This window comes from Mesoplodon bidens, assembly GCF_964165515.1.
Source record: "Mesoplodon bidens genome assembly, chromosome: 2".
Taxonomy (NCBI): domain Eukaryota; kingdom Metazoa; phylum Chordata; class Mammalia; order Artiodactyla; family Ziphiidae; genus Mesoplodon; species Mesoplodon bidens.
The window spans coordinates 182,052,215-182,073,826 of NC_138177.1; the positions used below are offsets into that span (position 1 = coordinate 182,052,215).

Genomic DNA, 21,612 nt, shown 5'->3' on the forward strand with positions numbered 1-21,612 from the left:
CTGGGGAGGACTTTCCTCCCTGTCCCCTCCCTGCCACCAACAGGGAACGGCACTGCCCCAGGGATGCATCAGAGCCGGCGGGAAGGCTGTTCGTGGTGCAGGCCTGTGTTTTAGTTGACCACTCCCTTTGTTGTCACCACTAGGGGTCACTAGGCAGAACCTGCATATCAGAGATAAAGCTGGGTTCTCAAAAGGCATCTGTTTCTTGGGGTTTTTTTAATTTTTATTGGAGTGGAGTTGATTCACAAGGTTGTGTTAGTTTCAGGTGCACAGCAAAGTGAATCAGTTATACATGTATTAATACATATATCCACTCTTTGTTAGATTCTTGAGTAGAGTTCCCTGTGCTATACAGTAGGTCCTTATTAGTTATCTATTTCATATATAGTAGTGTGCATATGTCTTTGCAAGGCCCAGTGAGCTTTAGAATCTGGAAACGGAAATGAATGATCCCAGAGCCTCGCTCTACAGCAATGGGGCACCAACAGTGACCACCAGCAGCACAGCTTTCAAGCCCATTTTTCAGATGATTTACTTGTGGACCCAACATGAATTAATGACGAAGCTGAAATAAAGCCAGAAGTGGCTGTATAATATCCACGCCCTTTCTTCAAACCCTAGAAAGTTCAGTGCAACGTACACATCTCTTTTCTGGCCCCTTCCTGGCTGTGATGTCAGGAGAGCCTGTGAGCCTTCCTGAGATGTGGCCCCTCTCCCATGAGCCGCCCTGGTTTAGCTGTCTCCCTTGTCGTTGGCAGCAGAAAGGAGAGGTGGCTGCAGCCCCTGAAGTTTCACGCCCAGGGAGCTGGCAGTTCCAGGCCCTTCCAGGCCCACCTCTCAGCGGAGCCCTCCTTCCTTCCTCCAGAGAACAAAGGGAGCATCCTTCCAAGGAGCCACCCTTGGACCCCGAGGCCCAAGAGCATCAGAAGAGGAGCAGCCAGCCTGGGGGAGGCTGAGGGAACGAGCAGGAAGCCGCAGACGTTCTCACTAACCTAGACGGTCTCGCGCTGGCGCCAGGCTTTTTAAGTCTCAACTGCACGATGCTTTTTACAATATAGGTGCAATTTGGGCCTGTGGTTAATACTGTTTAATTTTATTTTGTACTGTGTAATATTTCCCCAAGCTGGGCCTAGCGTAAGTCTTGAGTCTCAGCTCCAGCCCTGGCTGGCTTGGCAAGTTCACCCGGTCAGGTTGCTGTGTGCACGGCCACCCCATGGCCGGCCGCGCTCCCGAGCCATGGTCAAGGCCCACAGCAACAGAGAATGCTGCTGTCCAGGATCTGCTGTGCTGCTCCTCCCAGCACTCCCTCCAAAGAGGGGAGACACACCTGGAGGCCTCTGAGACCAGATGGCCCAGAACTGTCCACTGACGCAAGATCCATCCTGCTGACTGAGCCGTGTTCCGATTCATTTGTTTATTCCTTCAACAACTATTTATTGTCTCCTTCCTCTGTGCCAGGATGGTCTGCATCCAATTTTTGGTTTGGAAAATATGATCACTGTGATCTCAATGGAAGGAACTGAGGCTCCAAAAAAGAAATTGCAGATTCTAAACCCAGTTCCAGCACTTCCAAGCTGTGCGACCCCGGGCAAGCCCCCTGAAGTCTAAGGGTCTCCTTCTGGTCCTCTGAGGGTCTCTGGGAGGTGAAGCTGGGAAAGCCCTGGCCCAGAGTGTGGCATAAAGCAGGGACTCAATGAATGATGACTACTCCTTTGTGGTGAGTGATGCCAGACTTTCCCAGTTGCCTTTGGGTTAAGGAACAACCATAAAATAAAGATGTTATGTGAAATGGGAAGATAACCATAAGACCCCAGGGGCCTAGTGGGGTCAAGGGCGTGACAGAGGGCCCATGAGGGGTGTGGGTGTCCACAACCTGTCTTTCCTGCTTAACAGCCCTGCAGAGGCCAGGCCTGCATCCAGCTCCAGCCATCCCTCCCGCTGCCCCAAGGGCTCTCCGGGAAGAAACTGAAGAAGGCCAACACAGAAGGCCATCTTGCCCTCCTCCTGTCGGTCACCTACATGAAAACACACCAATAATTCCACGTGGCCAAAACACACCCTAAATACCACTGTGTAAAAAGAAAGCGAAAGAAGATGCTCGTGCCCAGCATGCCAGAAAATAAGAAAGAGACTCAGGGCTTCCCTGGTGGCGCAGTGGTTGAGAGTCCGCCTGCCGATGCAGGGGACGCGGGTTCGTGCCCCGGTCCGGGAGGATCCCACATGCCGCGGAGCGGCTGGGCCCGTGAGCCATGGCCGCTGAGCCTGCGCGTCCGGAGCCTGTGCTCCGCAACGGGAGAGGCCACAACAGTGAGAGGCCCGCGTACTGAAGAAAAAAAAAAAAAAAAAAAAAAAAAGAAAGAGACTCAGTCTCAGGGCAGCCCCTGGACAGCCAGGAGGGTTCCCCGTGATGCAGTGAGACACTGGCAGCTAATCGGGAGCTGGGGAGTGAGACTGGGCCAAGGTTCTGTATCCATGAATTTTTCTAAATCCTAATAAACTGCATTTTACTTTATTTGTCCAGATTATTTATAAATGGATTTTTCAATGAAAATCAGAGCTCAGGACACATGATGGATTTTCCCTGGCACCTTGCACGGGGCCAGTTCATCCCCACTCCCCGATAGCCCATCTCAGCAGTACAGGCCCTGGTCAGCCCATCCTCTCTTTGGGCCACGGATTGGCTTTCAGTAATTTCTCAGAAGCCTGTGGGTAGTCACTAAATTTACACTCCTGTCCTAAAAACTCAAACTCAACTCAATAAGCACTTATTGATATGCTACTGCATGCAAGACCTGAGGCTAGCCAAGAGCTGTGCTGGGGGAAGGTCACGGAAGAGAGAAGCAAAGAGGACCCTAAGCACCTGCCAAGTCAGAAAAGAATATGCTTGTGCACAAAACTGCACACAATACAAGGAGGCTGGATGAGGATTAAAACAGGGGATGCAGTGACAGCGGATACTTCTGGCTGCAAAAAAAAAAAAAATTACAGGAAAGAAAATAATGACAGAAATCCAACCTAAACCTTAAACAAGAAGGCAAGTGAGGGCTTCCCTGGTGGCGCAGTGGTTAAGAATCCACCTGCCAGTGCAAGGGACGCGGGTTCGAGCCCTGGTCCAGGAAGATCCCACGTGCCGCAGAGCAACTAAGCCCGTGCGCCACAACTACTGAGCCCGCACACCACAACTACTGAAGCCTGCGCGCCTAGAGCCCGTGCTCCGCAACAAGAGAAGCCACTGCAATGAGAAGCCCGCGCACCACAATGAAGAGTAGCCCCCACTCGCCACAACTAGAGAAAGCCCGCGCATAGCAACGAAGACCCAACACAGCCAAAAATAAATAAAATTTTAAAAAAAGAAGGCAAGTGAGTATCTCAGGTTCCAGGAGGCCTGGAGGCACGGCTGACAACGTCATGGGGAACCTGGGCCCCTCTTTCAGCTCGGCCATCCTCTGACCGTGAGCTGGACCCAAACAGCTGCCCAGTGATCACAGCAGCACCCCCATGAGCACATTTTTCCAAAGCCCAGAAGACACAACTCTCACACCCCTTTTTAAGAGGCAGGACATTTCTCCAGGAGCTCCTACATATCTCAGTGGCAATAACTGAGTCACAGGAGGCCCCTAACCCAACTACTGGCATGAGAGGCTGAGACTGACCCAGATTTACTCCCTGGGACTGGAGAGAGGCCTCCCCGCCACCAAAGAATCTGGTCACTGATACCTGTGAGCAAGAAATGAGAGGGGATTACTGTTGGACAAACAATCAAAAGCTGCCCAGCCTGGAGAAATTGATACTCTCCGGAGAGGTTTTGCATTAAACTATCAAAATATACACACAATAAAAGCAGGGGAACTGGTCTATGTGTCTTTGCTGTATCCTTTGCAAGTAACACAGTGCTTGACATATAGTAGACACTCAAATATTTGCTGGAAGGAAGGAAGAAAGGAAGGAAAGAGGGAGGGAGGAAGGGAGGGAGGGGGAGAGACAGAGAGAGAGAGAGAGAGAAAGAAAGAAAGAAAGAAAGAAAGAAAGAAAGAAAGAAAGAAAGAAAGAAAGAAAGAAAGAAAGAAAGAAAGAAAGAGAGAGAGAGAGAGAGGGAGAGAGAGAGAGAGGGAGGGAGGGAGGGAAATAAAGAGATGGCATTAGGCCAAAAGATCGCCTGGAAATAGGCTAGAGAACATTCAAACCCCCAGTGGGTCCCAGGGAATCAGATGTGCTCCTCCAAACCATGAGCCCATGGTACCTCCCAGGTGAAAATTTAATCTGGCAAGGAAGCAAAAAATCCTTTCTCTTGATTTCACCTATTATTCGGGTACACTCTAGCCCAGATGCTTACCTGAGACATCGCAGGGCTAACATAGCCATTTGGGAAGTTGACTGTCACGTGTCACAGACATTATTAGTATCAAGAAAGTAGGCAACCACTCATTCAAGCAGACACATGGGCCTTTAACCCATGTGCTCTTTCTTTAACCAAGACTTCAGCTTCAACTCCTTACACGTGCCATAGGATACAAGGTCTACCGAACCCATCAGATTGCGGGGAGCAGGTAAATTATTTCATCTTTAGAGGTTACTGGGCACCAAAAGTAAGCAGGTTTATCTTGAAAGCAGTAAAGTCTGATCTCTAGGTAACTAAGTCAAAGGTATGTTCAGAGACCAGAAAAATCTGCCTCGACTTTTTTAAATGACAGGCCCTGTTTATCACACACACAGACAGATGTGCCTTTCATACTCCACAGAGCCAGGGTAGCTCACAGAAGCCCACCTGAAATGAGACTCTGGAGGTGGAAGGGCCCCAAACACCCAGCAAGGCAACCAGCTGAAGCCACAGGAGCTGAAGATGTGGCCGGTGAGGCTGTCACCCCTGGTGGAAGGAGGAGATGGCTGTGGAGCAGCAGAGAGGAGGAGAGAGAAAAGCGCTGGGCAAGAGCAGTGTCCAGAAAGGGGGGGTGGGGCGGCGCTGAACAGGAAGCAAGTCGTTAGGACACGAGCAGTGTGAGGTCAAGGTCAGCAACCTCGGACCCACAGCTCAGATCCACCCCTACCACAAAAGCCAGTCCACCCTGGGGTTAGCATTGCACGTGTCATTTCTTCATTCAGGATTTGGGGCTGCCCCCAGTGAGTGCATATGCCCCAGTCGGGATGAAACAAATGCTGCATTCTCCGCTACTTCCCTTTCCTCAATCTAAATACTGCTCCACTTTCAAATGTGGCAGGGAGTGAACACTTATAAACATGCCTGAGGCCACCTGCCCTTTTTTTTTTTTTTTTTGGCTGTGTTGGGTCTTTGTTGCTGCGCACGGGCTTTCTCTATTTGCGGCGAGCGGGGGCTATTCTTCGTTTGGGTGCGCGGGCTTCTCATTGCGGTGGCTTCTCTTTTTGCGGAGCACGGGCTCTAGGCACGTGGGCTTCAGTACTTGCGGCACGTGGGCTCAGTAGTTGTGGCTTGCGGGCTCTAGAGCGCAGGCTCAGTAGTTGTGGTGCAGGGACTTAGTTGCTCCGCGGCATGTGGGATCTTAGTTCCCCAACCACGACTCAAACCTGTGTCCCCTGCATTGGCAGGTGGATTCTTAACCACTGTGCCACCAGGGAAGTCCCCACCACCTGCTCTTTGAAAGAAGGAAAATCCCTCACCGGGTTGGAAGAGAAAAATCATCTCCCTGGTTGGTCTTTTCTACAGTCAGATATTGTGACTTAGATGCCCACCTCCCTTTCCTGGATTCCTCCAATCAGCTCGCACCCGTCTCCTCCGCTTGCCCTCCTGCTGCAACAGAGTCAGCATCCCCGCCGCGTCCAAGGCAAATCCCTCCTATTTGCCCTGTATCCCATCTTCTCTCGCTCTCCCAAGGACCCCGCTCCTAAGGCTTTCCTTCCTCTGCATCGTCCATCAATTAGATTCATTTCTCTCCTCTCCTCCCTCCAACCCTCCATCAGTTCATTCCATTCCTGCCCCTTTCGACAACTCCACGTTCACTATGAAACTTCTCCATGGCCACGTTCAACCTGTAGATACCAAATCCAGTGCCACCTTTCTCTTTTTTTTTTTTTTACAACTTTATTGGAGTATAATTGCTTCACAATGGTGTATTAGTTTCTGCTTTGTAACAAAGTGAATCAGATATACATATACATCTGTTCCCATATCCCTTCCCTCTTGCGTCTCCCTCCCACCCTCCCTATCCCACCCCTCCAGGCGGTCACAAAGCACCGAGCTGATCTCCCTGTGCTATGCTGCTGCTTCCCACTAGCTATCTACCTTACGTTTGGTACCGTATGCTAACACATATATATGGAATTTAAGGAAAAAAAAAAGTCATGAAGAACCTAGGGGTAAAACAGGAATAAAGACACAGACCTACTTGAAAATGGACTTGAGGATATGGGGAGGGGGAAAGGTAAGGTGTGACAAAGCGAGAGAGGCATGGACATATATAGCCACCTTTCTCTGATCTTAGCTTCTCGGTGGCCTCTCACGGAGCTGGCCGGCACCTCCCACGCCCCCTCCCCTCTCGGCTTCTGGGAAACCCGCCCAGACCTGCTTCTCCAGGCAGCCCCGCCTGTCCTCCAGCACCTTCTCCTGAGGTCTCCCTAATCTCTCAGCCTCTGTGCAGACCAGGAGCTGCCACTGGCCCCCTCACTCTTATCTCCGCACTTTCTCCTGTTGGGGTGGGGGGAGGGCCCTCTCCTGGTTTACGGCTTTGCACACCAAGTCCTTGTTGATGACACACAAGCTTACTTCTCTGAGCTCCTGACGCCAGTATCCATCTGCCTGCCTGGGCTCTCCATGGGGATGTATGATGGACATCTCGCATTAAACGTGTCCAAAAGAGGTTCTTTTCCCCCTCCTTAAACCTGTTTCTTCTCGGGCCTCACCCTCCCCATATACTGCACGGCTGATCATCCGGCTACTGGAGTCGAGAACCTTCAAATTCCTTGGTTCTAACTCTAAGGGAAATCTCAAAGCTGTCCATGTCTCTCCACCCGCACACTGCCATAGTCCCCAGCCGGCCCCCGACCACCCTCAGGATGTTGTCATCGAGAAGGACCTAGGAATCCACTTGTCACTTCTCCCACCAGGCCCGGATGGCCCCACCGCCTCCCGCTCTGTGATCTCAGGGCTCCAGCCTCGGCCACCCCCCGTCCCCCAGGCGCTGGGGCCTGGGACACACCGAACTCTCTCCACCCCAGGCCCTTCGCAACCGCCATTCTCTTAGCAGGTATTTTTCTCCCGCCCTCCCTAGAATACAAACTGCAAGAGGCAGAAAGTGTCTCTGACTTGTTCACCACGTGGCCCCCGACCCCGTGCTAGCAGGACACCCACAGACGCGTGCCCCCCAAAAAGGTGTGACTGCTAAGCTTGTTCCCATTTTGTATCTACAACTTGGTGGCTTTCGTAAGAAGAAAATGTCTAATTCTCTAAATCTAAATGTGAATTTAGAGCCAGGGAAGATATTTCAGATCCAATAGAGCTTTAAAACCAAAAAAAAAAAAGGGGGGGGGTCGGGGGGGCACGGTCATGCAGCAATATTTCTTAAGACGAAAGCTTTCATTTCAAGGGCTGGAATGTCTGTGTGTCCCTGCCCCCAACCTGCGAGGCAGCTAAGCTAGCGTTTCCTACGGTGTGCATGGGCCACACAACGTTCTCTCCACAGATGCTCTCCTAAGGTGAAGGGGGTCGGGCGGCGAGGGGCAGAAAGGTGCTCATATGGTCAAACAAGTTAGTGAAGCAATAACCCGAGGATGCTTCCCTCCGGGGAGGCCGTGTCTCCGCACGTGGATATGCCTTGAGAGGTGTTGCAGTTTTAACATTTCTTTCCGCTGGCACTTCCAGACCAGATGTGGCCTGTGGTTATGGGTCTGTGTTCCCCAAAACGACTCCTTTGAAGTCCTAACCCCGGCACCTGTGAATGTGACCTTACTTGGAAACAGGGTCTTCGCAGACGTGACCAAGTTAAGATGAGGTCGCACTGGAGAGGGTGGGCCCTAATATACATAATGGCGCCCTAATACGTGCGGCGCATGAGGACAGACGCACAGGAGGAATGCCATGGAAGCAGAGATTGGAGGGATAGGGCTGCAAGCCAGGAGCGCCAAGGAGGGACAACCACCACCCGAGCCTGGGGGGAAGCAAGGAAACGCTCACATCTCAGAGTCTCAGCTGGCCCTGCAGCACCTTGAATACGGACTTCTGCCTCTGGAACTGGGAGAGAATAAATTTCTGTTGTCGTCAGCTGCCCAGTCTGCGGTGCTTCGTTACAGCAGCTACAGGAGACTCATACACCTGCAACCCTCAGAGCGAAGATGTCCAGGTCTTCCGGAGCCTCCGCTTCCCTCGCAGTGCCCACACACTTGCCCCGCCCCCTGACTGGGCGTGAGCCCCAAGGCCCCGCGTCCACCCAGTGGAGAGTCTCTCCCCGGAGCGCCCTCTTCAGCTGTCTCCCAGCATCCTCGCCTGAGCCTCAATGACACTTTCTTCTCCTCACGGGATGCTCCAAACACGCAATCATATCTGAGAGCCAGTTACATGTCACATGTCTTAATCTCGCCTCATCTTCTCTTCCTTTTCCTCATTTTTTGCACCAAAAGTATTTAACTGACTGTATTATATGTCTCTTTACAATTTACTTTAAATATATCATTTATTACACAGCTATTTACTGAGCACCAGCTGTGTGCCAGGAACCTAAATCCTTTCTGGAACAAGGTAGAATATATACATATATACAGTTTTTAAATATTACAGGACCATAGTCATCGAAATAAACCCTTCACTCGCTCCTCCTCGCGGCCTCTGGCACCGTGGCAGGGCTTTCCAGCCCTTGTGTTCTCTGAATCCTGCCCTTCTTTGCAGCTCCTTTCTCTGACAGGGCTACCCTCTACTCAGCCACCACAGACCACCCAGGCGCTGCCCCCTGGTGTTTCCTCCTCTGTCCTCCCCCCACTGCTCCATCACCACTTTACTAAAACCCACCATGCTATTTCCTGCCTCAGTGCCTTTGCACAGCCTAGATCCACTACTTAGAATGGCCTTCCTCCTGCTCCTCCCTGGTCCATCTTGACCTCCTCCAAAAGGCCTTTCCCAGCACTTGGCACTCAACCCAAGCCCTCCCGTCCATGTGCCCTCCACAGGGGTAACATTTAAAATGTTTAACAACTGGTCCGGCACAGACAGCGCTACTCAGAATGGATGCGGGCCAGAGCAGCAGGGGCACCCAGGGAGCTCAGGGTGGCACCTTCTTATTAGCAGTTGTGAAATGGTTTCGATGGGTCCACAGCCTATGAGCCCAGGTGGCTAGCAGCCCCGCCGGATATATATTCCGGGGCTGTGAGGGACACACCCTGAGAATAAGCGTGTGTTTGCACGTCTGCCTCGCTCAGGACAGGAATGGGTTTTACCCAACTTCGGAGCCTTGGCACCTGACACCGTACCTGGCACAAAGGAGGCGCTCAATTAATATTTGTTGAACTGAACCGAACTCTTTCAGGCAAAGACAAAATGGAAAGACTGGGGATTTTCCCAGACTGTCACATTGACGCCGTGAGCCAAAGAAAACCTGTTCCTGGACAGTCTGTTTGCTCAGATGGTGAGTCTGTCAGATTTCACAGCTTCAGCGACCTCATGAAGCCCTGACCTGAAAATAAATTGAGAGGGAATAAAAAAAGAAGGAGGAAGAACAAGAGAAAATGATCTGCTCCTTCTGAGGCTGTGCTTTTGGCAAGTGCCCTCCAGTCAGTTCCAAGAAACAAAGGGAAATCTTCGTTGTGTCAGAAAAACCGACATAAATCTCCAGTAATTCTGCTTTCCTGGCAACGCTTTACGTGCTCCTGGGAAGCTGGAACCTGATTCCTGAACAATTTCAATGCAGAGGCTTTTCTTGCGTTATACAAGCGGCCACAAAACTTTCCACAGTCTGAAGGAAATGGATGCTGTTCTGGATGGGACACAAAGTCCGGACACGAGGGGACAGTGGCTGTGACCACTTCCAACGCATTCACGACCTGCAGCTCTGGGCTTGCTCAGCCCCCCTGGAGGCCTGAGGACATGTGCACAGGTAGAAAGGGTACCACCCCAAAGAGAGCCCTCCAACACGAAGCAGAGGCCCCTTTATAGCCTGAGTTGTGTCCCCCCAAAATTTGTAAGTTGAAGTCATAACCCCCACACACACATACCCAGCACCTCAGTATGTGGCTGTATTTGGAGAAGGGCCTTGAAAGATGTGATTAAGTTAAAATAAGGCCATTGGGCCCTAATCTGGTGTGACTGGTATCCCTATAAGAAGAGCAGGGATGCGTGCACAGAGGAAAGGCCACATGAGGGCACAGCGAGAAGGAGGCCGTCTGCAAGCCACCGGGAGAGGCCTCGGGAGACACCAGACCTGCCAGCATCTTGACCTTGGACTTCCTCTCCAGGACGGTGAGAGAATAAATTTCCCTTGTTTCAGCCCCCAGGTCTCTGGTATTTTGTTGTGGTGGCCCAAGCAGACGAATACAGCCCCTTAGAAGAGGGATTTACCGATTTTAAGGTCCCCAGTTCACGAATTAGCCACTGCAGACATGTGGGCACCATAGCTCATGCACATAAAGACACAGCAACAACCCCAGTGGTCCTGGGGCCGCGTCTGGTGACAGCAGCTGCTGCCCAGACTGGGGCTTAGTGATCAGGCTCCAACCCTGGCTCTTCAGCTGATTTGCTGTTTTACCTGGGCCTCAGTTTGCCCCTGTCTAAGATGGGCGTCATAGTAGCATCTGTTTCTTAGCATTTTTGTGAGGTTTGGATCCAATCGTATCTTAAAAGCACTAAGCGTTAAGTGCCCAGCATAATGGAAAGTCAATCAATTCCACTCGTTATACCCTGTTTTCAATCCCTCCTCGACACACGTGATCCCACTCCCTTCGGACGTGAGGACTGGGAGGAAGCTCCCTTGAGAGGAAAAAAGGGAAAGAGGAGGGTCCACTTGAACAAGAGTGGACACAAGGGGACCAGAGCGGTCATCAGATCATAAGGTTTCTAAGACTCTTCTAACTTCCCCAGATCTGTGACCACCACCCCTGTCCACCCCACCACCTACTAGACGATTCTTAACCTGAGCCAGACTCAGTCTCTTGGAGTCAGTAAAGATGCAGGGTATTCAGTGGGGTTCTCCTCCCAAGCCTTTCTAGACACAGAAACATCTAGGGATGGGACAGGGGAGGTGATCTGAGGTGGAAAGGATGGCAGGATAACCTGGGGAGGCCGGGGCCGGTGGGGAGGCGAAAGGAGAGCCCAGGGACCAAGCAGCGACGCTGGATGCAGAACCTGCCAGAGGCTGGGGGAGACCTTAATGTGCAACTTCCTGGCCCAGAACTCACCTCACTGAGCCTAGAAGAAGTCAGTCTACAGAGCCTACAGAAGAGTGGCTTGGGAATACACAAGAGGAATGTGTGTGTGTGTGTGTGTGTGTGCGCGCGCGCATGCACATGCCATTCTCTACAGTAGCCTTAGCCATTGGAATTGTCTGATTTATCAGAAATACTTTTCATCCTTCCATGGGCCAGGATGACATCTAGAATATTCTAGTTTAAGGAGAGGAGGGGATTTTAGTAAACCCTGGCCTCTACGCTCAGACCCTAGAACCTGAGCGAATCTATCCATCCAGATGCCCTTCCTGGCAAAGGAGAGCCCGGCTTCGTGGACTCTGCGGCCCTCAGAACTCCCACGGACGTGCCAACTACCCTTCTACTCTTTGAGCATCACTCATCATCCTTCGCTTGTTCATTCACTCCATGAACGTCTACTGGGCATCGCTCTGCACAGAGAAACTAGATTACTGCCTACCCTGGGCTTTCAAGCAGTAGTAGCATCTCTATAGCAAAGAACTTTATGTAGTTCCCACCAGCCCAGAAACAAGGATTCTCGGGTGAGGGTTCCCCAGGCAGGTCAGTGGCCCATGAACGAGGTGTCAGGATATCTTTCTTTACTATTTCCCCCCAAAGAGATCAGGCCTAGGACAGAAATGAGAAAACCCAAGCCACTCCTGGTTAAGAAACACATGCTGAGCGTGAAACAAATCAGCAAAGGCAGGGACTCTCCTTCCAGTCCCAGAGGGAAAAGGGTGGAGACTCCAGTGCAGGGGAATCCAGTCCTGGATGTGATCGAGGTATCACGCTGGCAAAAGAGCCCCAAGCAGGCACAGCCGGATGCCCACAGGGCTGTTTCTGGTGTGAGAGGGAAGGAGGGGGACCCCTCTCCCACACCCCTGCCTGGGTGTTCCTCCTGGGAAGGACATAAGCCAAGGTCATGGAATGAGACCGTGGGCAATGCCGACCTCCACAACAGGGCGTGGCTATGACCAAACCTGGTCTTGCTGGAAGTGTCCCCTCCCTGTCTCTGGAGTGGAAGGTTGCCTTTAGTACCCCTGATTCTACTGTGACCAAATGGCCCATCCTGGCTCAGCCTCTGGGGTCTGGAGTCCAGTGAGGGGTGCCCTCAGATAGGAAAACCTCTTCCTAGCACTGAGAAGTGGCTGGGTCCGCTCCAGCTCAGAGGGGAAGGCTCTATGGTCAGAGTAGAAGCTTCGTCCACTCTCTACTCATGGAGCAATGACAAACCGTGACTACCCTGGGCCTGGGGACCCGCTACACTGAAACCTTGTGGGCACGTCAATCTGAGTGTTATCAAGAAAGGCCCCACATACGAGTAAACAAAACCACAGGCCTGCACTTGACCTGGATGGATTTCACCCACACGGGTCAGGCTAGTCCAGGGGCAGTCGGACCCAGGCCTCCAAAGAGGGCCCGGAAATCCCAGCCCTTCTCTGGGAGGAAGACAGCCGGAACAGAGCGCGACCTGAATGCAGCAAGAGCTGTCCCGCCAACCGGAGAATTTGCCAAGCCTGCTGCATAAAGGTGTCGTAAAATCCACTTTAAATCTATGTTTAAATACCTGTAACATTGGCCTTTTAAAATCTGCTGCTCTGGCAGGGATACAAGCTCTTTCAAAGATCAATACCTGAGGCCGCTGCCGCCCCGGTCCTCCAGAAGGACCTCAGGTTGCAAAGAGACCAAAGGAAGGTCCCGAAGCCGGAGCCTGGACCCCTGCCTCGAGCCGGTTGGGAGGAGAGGAGAGCGAGAGACCCAGCCTCTCCCCACTTTCATTCCATCGCCCCTCAAAGGGGCCAGCCCGGAGCCACGAGGATGCGAAGGAGGAAGCTAGGTCCAGGGAAGAGGTGAACAGAAAGGAGAAGGGCGTGAGCCTGGGAGGTTGGCTTTGGGGCCCGTAACAAAGCGTCCTCAGGTGGGGCTCCCTGTGCAGCCCCCAAAATAGGACAGGATTAGCCCTCAGGGTCCCCATAGAAGGACACACTTCCGCCTGTGTTCACTCCCCGGAGATCTTCCAGGCCTCAGGCCTCCCCAGGTTTCTCTCCAGAACCATCCTTCTGCTCACGCCCCTTCCTCGGCACCTGCCAGCAGTTCCTCAGCGACCTTCTCCCCATCCATCCGCAGGCTCCGAGCTGCTCCCTCAGGGGAGACCAAGTCACACCCATCTCTGCATCCCCAGGGCCAGAGACGGGACTGGATTTAAAAGGTACTCGGTAAACACTGGCTATATCCACCCACCCTTCCTCGAGTGCCTACCTCTGGTTTTCTAGAACATTGTTTTTGATGTCTATTTTAACAGAGCACTTTTTTTATTTTCTAAAATAAAAAGAGCTGGAAAAGAAATTACTCCCAAACGTCTTTCAGAAAATCACACAGAGCTTAAGCAAACAGGTCAGATCATGGTCCCCTTTCCCACCTGGTGGCAGCGTGTTCTAATTGCAGGTTCAGCTATCTAAGTGGTTAAAAATAAATCATTGAAACCGTAAATTTAAATATTCAAAAGCACCACAGTAACATCAAACGAGGTCATCAAACCATGCATGTCTGTGATGTGCCGTTTTCCCGGCTGGCTCCAGGTGAGGGACGATCCGAAAGATGTGTGATTCAAAGCCCCCTGAGCTGTCACTCCCGGGCAGCCTCTGGGCTCCAGGGATCCGCTCTGTGTCCTCGGGTGTTAACAGTCACCTTCTGCCCTTCCTGAGCATTAGGGGAGTCACAGGATTCACAGGGGATCATCCAGAAACTTTGGGTGAGAACTAAAACAGCCCCCTTGGTGCAGAGTGAGCAGCGGGGTATGACCTCACTTGGAGGGCGTCCCAGGAAGGCACCTGGGACCAGAAGTTGTTCGCCACTGGGGTTGCTCAGCCCCCAAATCCTTCCAGTCGGGGCTCATGGTGGAGAGAGAAGAACACGGCCTCCGAGGGCCTGAGTGCCGGGCAGGTAAACCCCTGCATGAGAGAGACCGAGGAAAGGGCCTGGGGCATCCCACGGTGAAGTGGCCACAGCCCCCCAGATGAGGGCAGAGCCGTCCAGGTGAAGGAGCCCGGGACACCCGGCCGCTGCACGGCCCTCTCTCTACACGGGGGCCGCCACCTCCCATGGCATCCGAACCAGAAAGGGCACGATGGCTGCTCTCTGCGTAAGCAAAGGTTAACAAAGCACGGTCCCTAAGATGTGAGCTGTGCCCGAGCGGCCAGAGTCCCTTCTCGTGTGTTCTCTCGGTGCCTTCACTCGAGAGGAAGGAGGGGTTCAGGGGCGCTAAGTTCCCCTGGAGCCACTGAGAGGCGGAGCTGAACCAACCCAGGGCTTTGAGGGGCCGCACACAGACGTTTAACACTGTCGTAAAGGGAAATCCCTGGCTCGCAATTTAGGGCTTTGCTTAAAATAATACCAGTTACCAGTTAGGACTTAACTGTACGCTAGTCACCTGTTTTCATTTAGTCTCATAATAACCCAGCGAGCCCATCCTACAGATGACAACACAGACCAGAGAGGCTGCCTTTGCCGGGCTCACAGGAGTAGGAAGTGGTGGCTGTACGTCAAGTTTAGGTCAGCCTGACCGCGAAGGCCACGGTGCTGGCTGCTCTGCCCGGCAGCCTCAAGGTGGCATGGACCCCCTGCGAGCCCCTCCCCTCGGTACAGACCACCTGCACCAGGGCTGGGCCAGTTTCTGGGGTGCCATCCCAGAGACCTGGAAGAAACGGGGCCGACCCGGCCTCCTGCCACCTCAGGCCCTGCCCAGCCCCTCCTCCAGAGGACAGGAATTGTCACTTGGCCTCACTAGTCGCTTCTGACAAACCACACAGTACAGAAACGAAAAACAAAGACTTAGAAGGTGAATATGCACATAATGTGCTCTGGCAGGAATAAGACCCCAAATCGCCCATCAATGTTGCCAACCATCCTCAAACTCAGAAAAACCGAGGGGAGGCTCTTTGTTGTAGGAACCAAGAGATGCGGGGCAGCCGGGCTCTCTTCCCATCCTTCCTCCTGGGGGTGGGGATGGGAGTTCTCCCGAGGAGTGGGGGGGGGGAGCCGTGCATGAGCCAGCAGGAAGCCTCCGGTCCCCACCCCCCAGCTCATGGTGTTAACCTCGGGGTGAGAACAGCAGGAAAAGAAGTGGGTTGCTCGGAAGGCCCCTGCCTGTGGGGCCCATGTGCCAGCAGTGGTTCACTCAGAGGTGGTGAGGATGGACCGTCTGTGATGAGCTGGGCAAGCCCAGGGACGCCCCCGCTGGGACTCACTGCAGCAAAGGCTGTGGGAGCACACAGTCAGCAGGGAAGGGGTCCCCAAGGCGGGTGAGCACAGAGGGACGGGGGGACAGCAGCAAGATCAAAACCTGAGGCCCGGCCAGGGTGAGGGGACTGCCGGCGTGCTGCGTTGCTAAGGGCCGTCTCTCGTCAGGAGAACTCGGTGCTCCTGGAAGCAGCATTCATCCGCTCATCTGTTCGTTCATTCCACAAGTGTGCATGGAGCACCAAGCACTCGCCAGGCCTTGCTGGAGGTGCTGGGGACACAACAAAACAGATAGACATCCCTGTCCACAGGGTTGAGAGGGACCCATGTAGATGCATGGAGGAAGAGCACCCCAGGCAAGAACAGCCAGTGCAAAGGCCCTGGGGTGAGAAATGGTGAAGAGGCCCACGTACCCAGAGCAGAGTGAGCAGGGGGAGAGTTGAGGGTGAGCTCAGAGGGACATGCATGGGCAGGTCCTATCAGGGCTTGTTGGTCATACCAAGGTCTCTGGCTTCTATTCAGAGTGACAAGGGGACCACGGAAGGGCTCTGAGCAAAGAAGTGACATGACCTGACCTCTCGGGCAGCTGTGTGGAGAATATATGATAGGAAAGCAGGGGTGAAGCAGGGGAACGTACTACAGGAAAGCAGAGAGGAGGCTGTTGCCATGTATTCTTGTATCTAACCACGAGGTGGAGGTGAACCTGGAGGGAGAGTATACAACTCATCCTTCAAGGTTGGCTGTAAAGGGGAAAACAGAAATGGAGTCAGAGCTGGAGGCGGAAATGAGTGGACAGGGATCTTTTTTACAATGGGAGCATATGTGGATGCTGATGGGAAAGAGGGAAAGGGAAAGAAAGGCCGAAGAGGAAACTGCCAGGGCTGGAGAGGGAGAGGAAACCGGCAGCAGCAACGGCTTGGAATAGACAGGGGCACAGGGTCAAGTTCACAAGTGAAAAGTGTCCTCAGCGAAAAGCATGGAGAGCCCATCCTTCCCACGGGCCCAGCCATGTCCTTCTCCCCTGCAAGGCCATGTTCCACTCTGTGCCCTGCTCCAAGCGAGCCAGGGGACGGGGTGAGGACGTGGAACGCTCTGTTCTGATGGCCCAGGCTTCCCGGTGAGAAAGGAAGCAAGTAAGCATGGGGGAGGAGAGAGCGGAGGCCTGGGGAAAGGAGGGGAGGGAAGACGGTTGGGAATGGACCAGAAGCACGTGGGAGGGTGTGGGGCCAGGTGAAGACTGCACTCAAGGATGGGAGTCATGGGGCTTCCCTGGTGGCGCAGTGGTTGAGAGTCTGCCTGCCGATGCAGGGGACACGGGTTCGTGCCCCGGTCTGGGAAGATCCCACGTGCCGCGGAGCGGCTGGGCCCGTGAGCCATGGCCACTGGGCCTGCGCGTCCGGAGACTGTGCTCCGCAACGGGAGAGGCCACAACAGTGAGAGGCCCGCGTACCGCAAAAATAATAATAATAATAATAATAATAATGGGGGTCATGAATTCAGGACCAGCCGGTCAGCGTGGCGGCATAGTTCTCTTCAGGGCAGCGAGGCGGGTGCGGGCCCAGAGCAGGAGGGAGTTTGGTCTAAGGATGGCTGGCATGTCTGATGATGTGCAAGAGGGCAAGGGACCAGGTGGAGGATGCAGGGGAGCAACGGGCACGACTGCTGGTGGAATCTGAGCTGAGTCAGAAGGACCGTGAGACTCTGAAGGATGGCGGGGACCACCGGGCTCTGGAGGATTCCGGTGGCTGAGGAAGGGCAGGACGCTGGGCAGCAGAAGGGGAGAGCGCAGAGGACAGCGCTGGTCCCAAAAGGGGTTTCTGGAGCTGAGAGCACGAAGGGTACAAAAGCATTGACACCAGATCTATGGCAAGGGGAGCGAGTAGGTGAGAACGTGGAGGAGGAGGCAGGGGGAGGGGAGGGAGTCAAGGTCCCGAGAACCTGAAACAGAGAGGCTTGGGCTGGAGAACAAGCCAGCAGGTCAGGCAATGCGACCTCCAGGGAAGGAAGGAGAGTGACCCCAGCCCATCGATGACCCCAACGAGGCAGGGGCGAGAGGAGCCATCTGGGGACAAGGATTCAGGGAGGAGGGGCACTGTGACCCAGAAGAGGCACGGAGGTCCAAGGGAGCATCCATTCCCCAGCCCAACAAGACGCAGGAGAGAGGGAGAAAGCAGCCCACCTGAAGGGCCAATGGGAGCAGAGTCCTGGGGCGGGGGGCGGGGTCGGGGGGAGCCAGAGACCCTCGAAGGCAGAAGGGGGAGCTGGCACTCAGGGACGAGCAGGGCATGTAGGGAGTTTGCTGGTAAGTGTCAGCGAGGTCCAGTGGGCCCAGCAGAAAGTTCCAGGAGCTGGGAGAGGAGAAGATGGGGTCAGAAAGGGGGTGTGTGCACCCATATGGGAATTCGAGTCCAGGGGTGGGGGGTGATTTGGGAGACCAGGTGAGCTCAGAGGGGCCACCTATTAGAATGAATATGGACCCAAGGGGAGCAGCTTCTGCTTTGGAAAGGTTCTGAGTCTTTGCCAGCAAACAGCTATGCCTCCTCAGAAAGGACATCCTGTCAAAGAGCAGAGAGCCACCGAGCCCCCAGATGCATCACCAACAACCTCAAACCCCCAGGCTGGGCGCCTGAAGTGAGCCCTGAGGATCCCCTGCACGCGGCTTTGAGAGGCCAGAGGCGGAAGGACCAAACCCCAGCCCCACCCACCAGCCCTACGCAGACGCAGGATTTAGTGGAAGGACGGGTTCAGAAGGGTCACCTGGGACAGGAACTGCAATGACAGCAGGTAATCTCCATGCTCCCAGGGGCTGCAAGGATCACCGAGTCGCTGACGAGCCCAGATCAGCCACCGCTGCTGACTGCACCAGGCCACCGCCCTGCCAGCGCACAGGATTCTGCACAAACTCGAAACTCACCTGCCCTGGTTCTCAGATTTGCTCACGAGCGTCAGGAGAGAGCTTTCAGACCCAAGGTGCGGCATCCATCCCCTGTGAAGCTCTCCTGGCGACACACGCAACGCTATCCTCCCGGCATCTCTGGGCACCTCGCCCCAGCTTCTCACCAGCCAAGACCAAAATGTAAAGAGCCCACTTGGAGGTGGAGTCCTGGGCACACGGACTCCAAAGCACCCCCAGAAATGGGCAGCACAGCCATCATGGTCTTGTGTTGAGGACAAACTCTGCCGAGGTTCTGCTTCCAAAACCGTGCGGCCCGTTCTCAGCCGCTTTTGTGCCCAGCTCCCAGAAACATGCCACAGTTTGTGTTTCTCTTTCTCCTTAAAGGAGCCCCCTCTTCTTTGCCTGTCTCACCACGACTCCACCCCAATCCCCCCACACACACACACAAGGCTAGAGATTCACGGAGGCAAGGGCTTCCTGGGGGCTCTTTCCAACCTCGGTCACACTCTCTCCTCCACCTGACCCACTGCTACCACTCCCCCTCAAATCCACTTCTCCACTCAGAGTTCCTCACATACAGAAATGGGGCCCAGCATCGAACTTGTCCACCTGAGCGTAAGGAATCAGGGTGACACGCCTGCAACCACAGCTCCCAGTAGCCTGCATGTGCCAAGACAGACGCTTCTTTGCAGTCTGAGGTCTGTCCGGCACCGCCTGCATTCCACGGGCTGCCCCAGGACGATGTCTGGTACGGCCCAGGCCCGTGTGGGGATCCATGTCTAAACCACATCAGGACCCAGAGGAGCAAAGAGCAGCCCGTCACGCTCCCGGGCTCAGGTTCGGGCTTGTTGCCCTGAGCATCTCACTGCTCGTGGAGGCCTCCCGGCCTGTCTCCCAGGGAGGCGAGATGCAGGCCGTGGTCCTACCCACAGCCCTCTACCTCGGAGGAAGAGCAGCCCCAGCCCCTCGCAGCAGCCTGAGTTCCACACAGCCCACCGCCCCGTCACTCCTCTGTTCTCACGTCCGTCCACGTTCCCCCCTCCCGTTCACCCAGGTCCAGCTCACAATCTCCTGGCCGTCCTTCAGAGGGGACGTCCTGCTGGGACAATCCCGCCAGCAGGACACTGTGCTTGCTGTTCCTTCTCAAGGGGACGTCCTTCCCCAGATGTGCACGTGGCTCACTCCCTCCTCCCCCAGGCTTTACCCAAACATTGCTGGGGGTGGCCTTCCTGATGGCCCGACTCCCTACTTAATATCCCCCGCCCCGTGCTCTCTACCCCCTGCCCCTCCTTACTTTCTCTCAGGGCACAGGTCCCCCCTCTGAGACATCATGAAATTCACCTACTCCTCCTGTTGACTGCCCCAACCTCCTGCTCCCACTAGAATGTCAACTCCATGAAGGCAGGGGCCCCTGACTGTTTTAACTGCTGTATCCCCAGCAACCGGGATGGTGCCTGGCATATACCAAGTGCTTAATAAGTGTTCATGGGATGAGTAAACACTTTGAAAAGCATCTCATCTTATCGGCTGTTAGTTGTTTCTTTGAAAAGAGGAGACACAAAATAAGGATGGAATGGATCAGAACGTGTAGCGTCATTCATCGCATTTCCCCCAAATCGAGGATCCAAGTGAAGGTGGGAAGGAGGGTGGGTCGTCCACACTGGCCATCAGCTCTGCCTACTCACCGGGTCTTCCTTACCAATGTTTCCAGCTCCAGAGACGAACCAGGCAGTCTCCCTCTGTATCGTTCGTATTGACCCCACTGATCTCCAGCTTGGGCCAAAACCTCAGAACCAACATGCAGGGAGTGTGTGATGCCCACACACTGAAACGCGCTGAGCCCATGGTCCAGAGGGCAGCTGATGTTTGGTGACAAGTTAACCAATTGACGTTCAGCCACGTTTCCCTCGTGTACAATATCGGGGAACTACTCATGAAAATGAAGACACGCTTTCCCAAGTCAGCCTGGGACTAGGGAGATTTGGCCTGTCTGTAACTTTAATTTTAAACTAATTCCTAAAGCTAGAGGAGATTTGCAATACAGGTTGATGAATCATCTTAAAGTCTCAAAAGTCCTATGAACAGTTTCAAGTGCATCTGGGGAAAGCCTCATCGCAAAGCTCAGCTTCCAGGGGTCGCCCCCACCTAGGAAGACATAGAGACGGTTCAGGCATCGCGTCTCCACACAACCGCAGAGCCGTCTGCACAGATGCAAGCCACTATCCCAGTGACAAATGAAAGGAAAGCAAGGGTTTAGTAAGGGAACGCTCAAGACTCTTCCGAAGAATGCTGGATTTCTTGCATAGCTCAACAGGATAACAACTCACGGGTGACGTGGAAAAAGCCTCTCCAGGCAAAGGCTGGAGGAGCAGTGCCCACCATGCCCCCAGGTGCCTGGCCTTTCCAAAGCAATCAGTAGTCTCTCCCTTCTCTCAAGGAGATCCGTTCCCGCAACTTTTAACTTACTGATTCCATCAAATATTAAACTTGTAAGTGTATTTTGTTTTTCAAATGACCCCCGCTGTGACTATCTAGTTAGTGTTTGTCTCACTCTAGCAATTACCCGGACTTTCCAAAAGCAGTGGTTTATTTTACCTTGGAGTGACTCTTTCATCCCTTTTTCCACACTCAAAAATTTCTCCTTGTCATAATAATTAATAGGTTCTGTTCCTACAGCGATTATATTCAGATTATCTTAATAAAGCATAGCTCTGAGTGCCATCCAGCGAAAGTCTGATCCCCACTAGGCCAGAAAGACTCCACTTTCCCTGCCCCCCCCCAAAAAAAAAGAAAGAAAGAAAGAAAGAAAAATTCTCTGCATCCCAGGCCCCCAAATAGGCTGTACAATTATGACCAGCAGCCTTCCCTACTCTCAGGATGACTTAGCTTTGGAATTCGCTAACTGACTAAATGGAATTAATTGGAGAGAAAGTGTGAGTGAAGCCCTAAAGTCTCTCCTTTGTCAATGTAAACCAGAAAGTCACCTGGTGATAGAAACTGCAGGGTTTTTACAGAATCTACCCAGGACACAAGAGCTGTGTTCCTGGGGAGGCATTGAACTTGGGTGGACGCCATTCGAACACATCTCTTGCAGGGCTGACACCTCACCGCTGTCCCCACTC

The 21,612-nt window shown here is 53.5% G+C and overlaps 1 protein-coding gene across 1 annotated transcript in view; it reads right to left on the reverse strand.

Annotated features, from left to right (window-relative positions):
* Positions 1-21,612, reverse strand: part of CAMTA1 (calmodulin binding transcription activator 1) — a 904,314-nt gene that overhangs the window by 641,404 nt on the left and 241,298 nt on the right.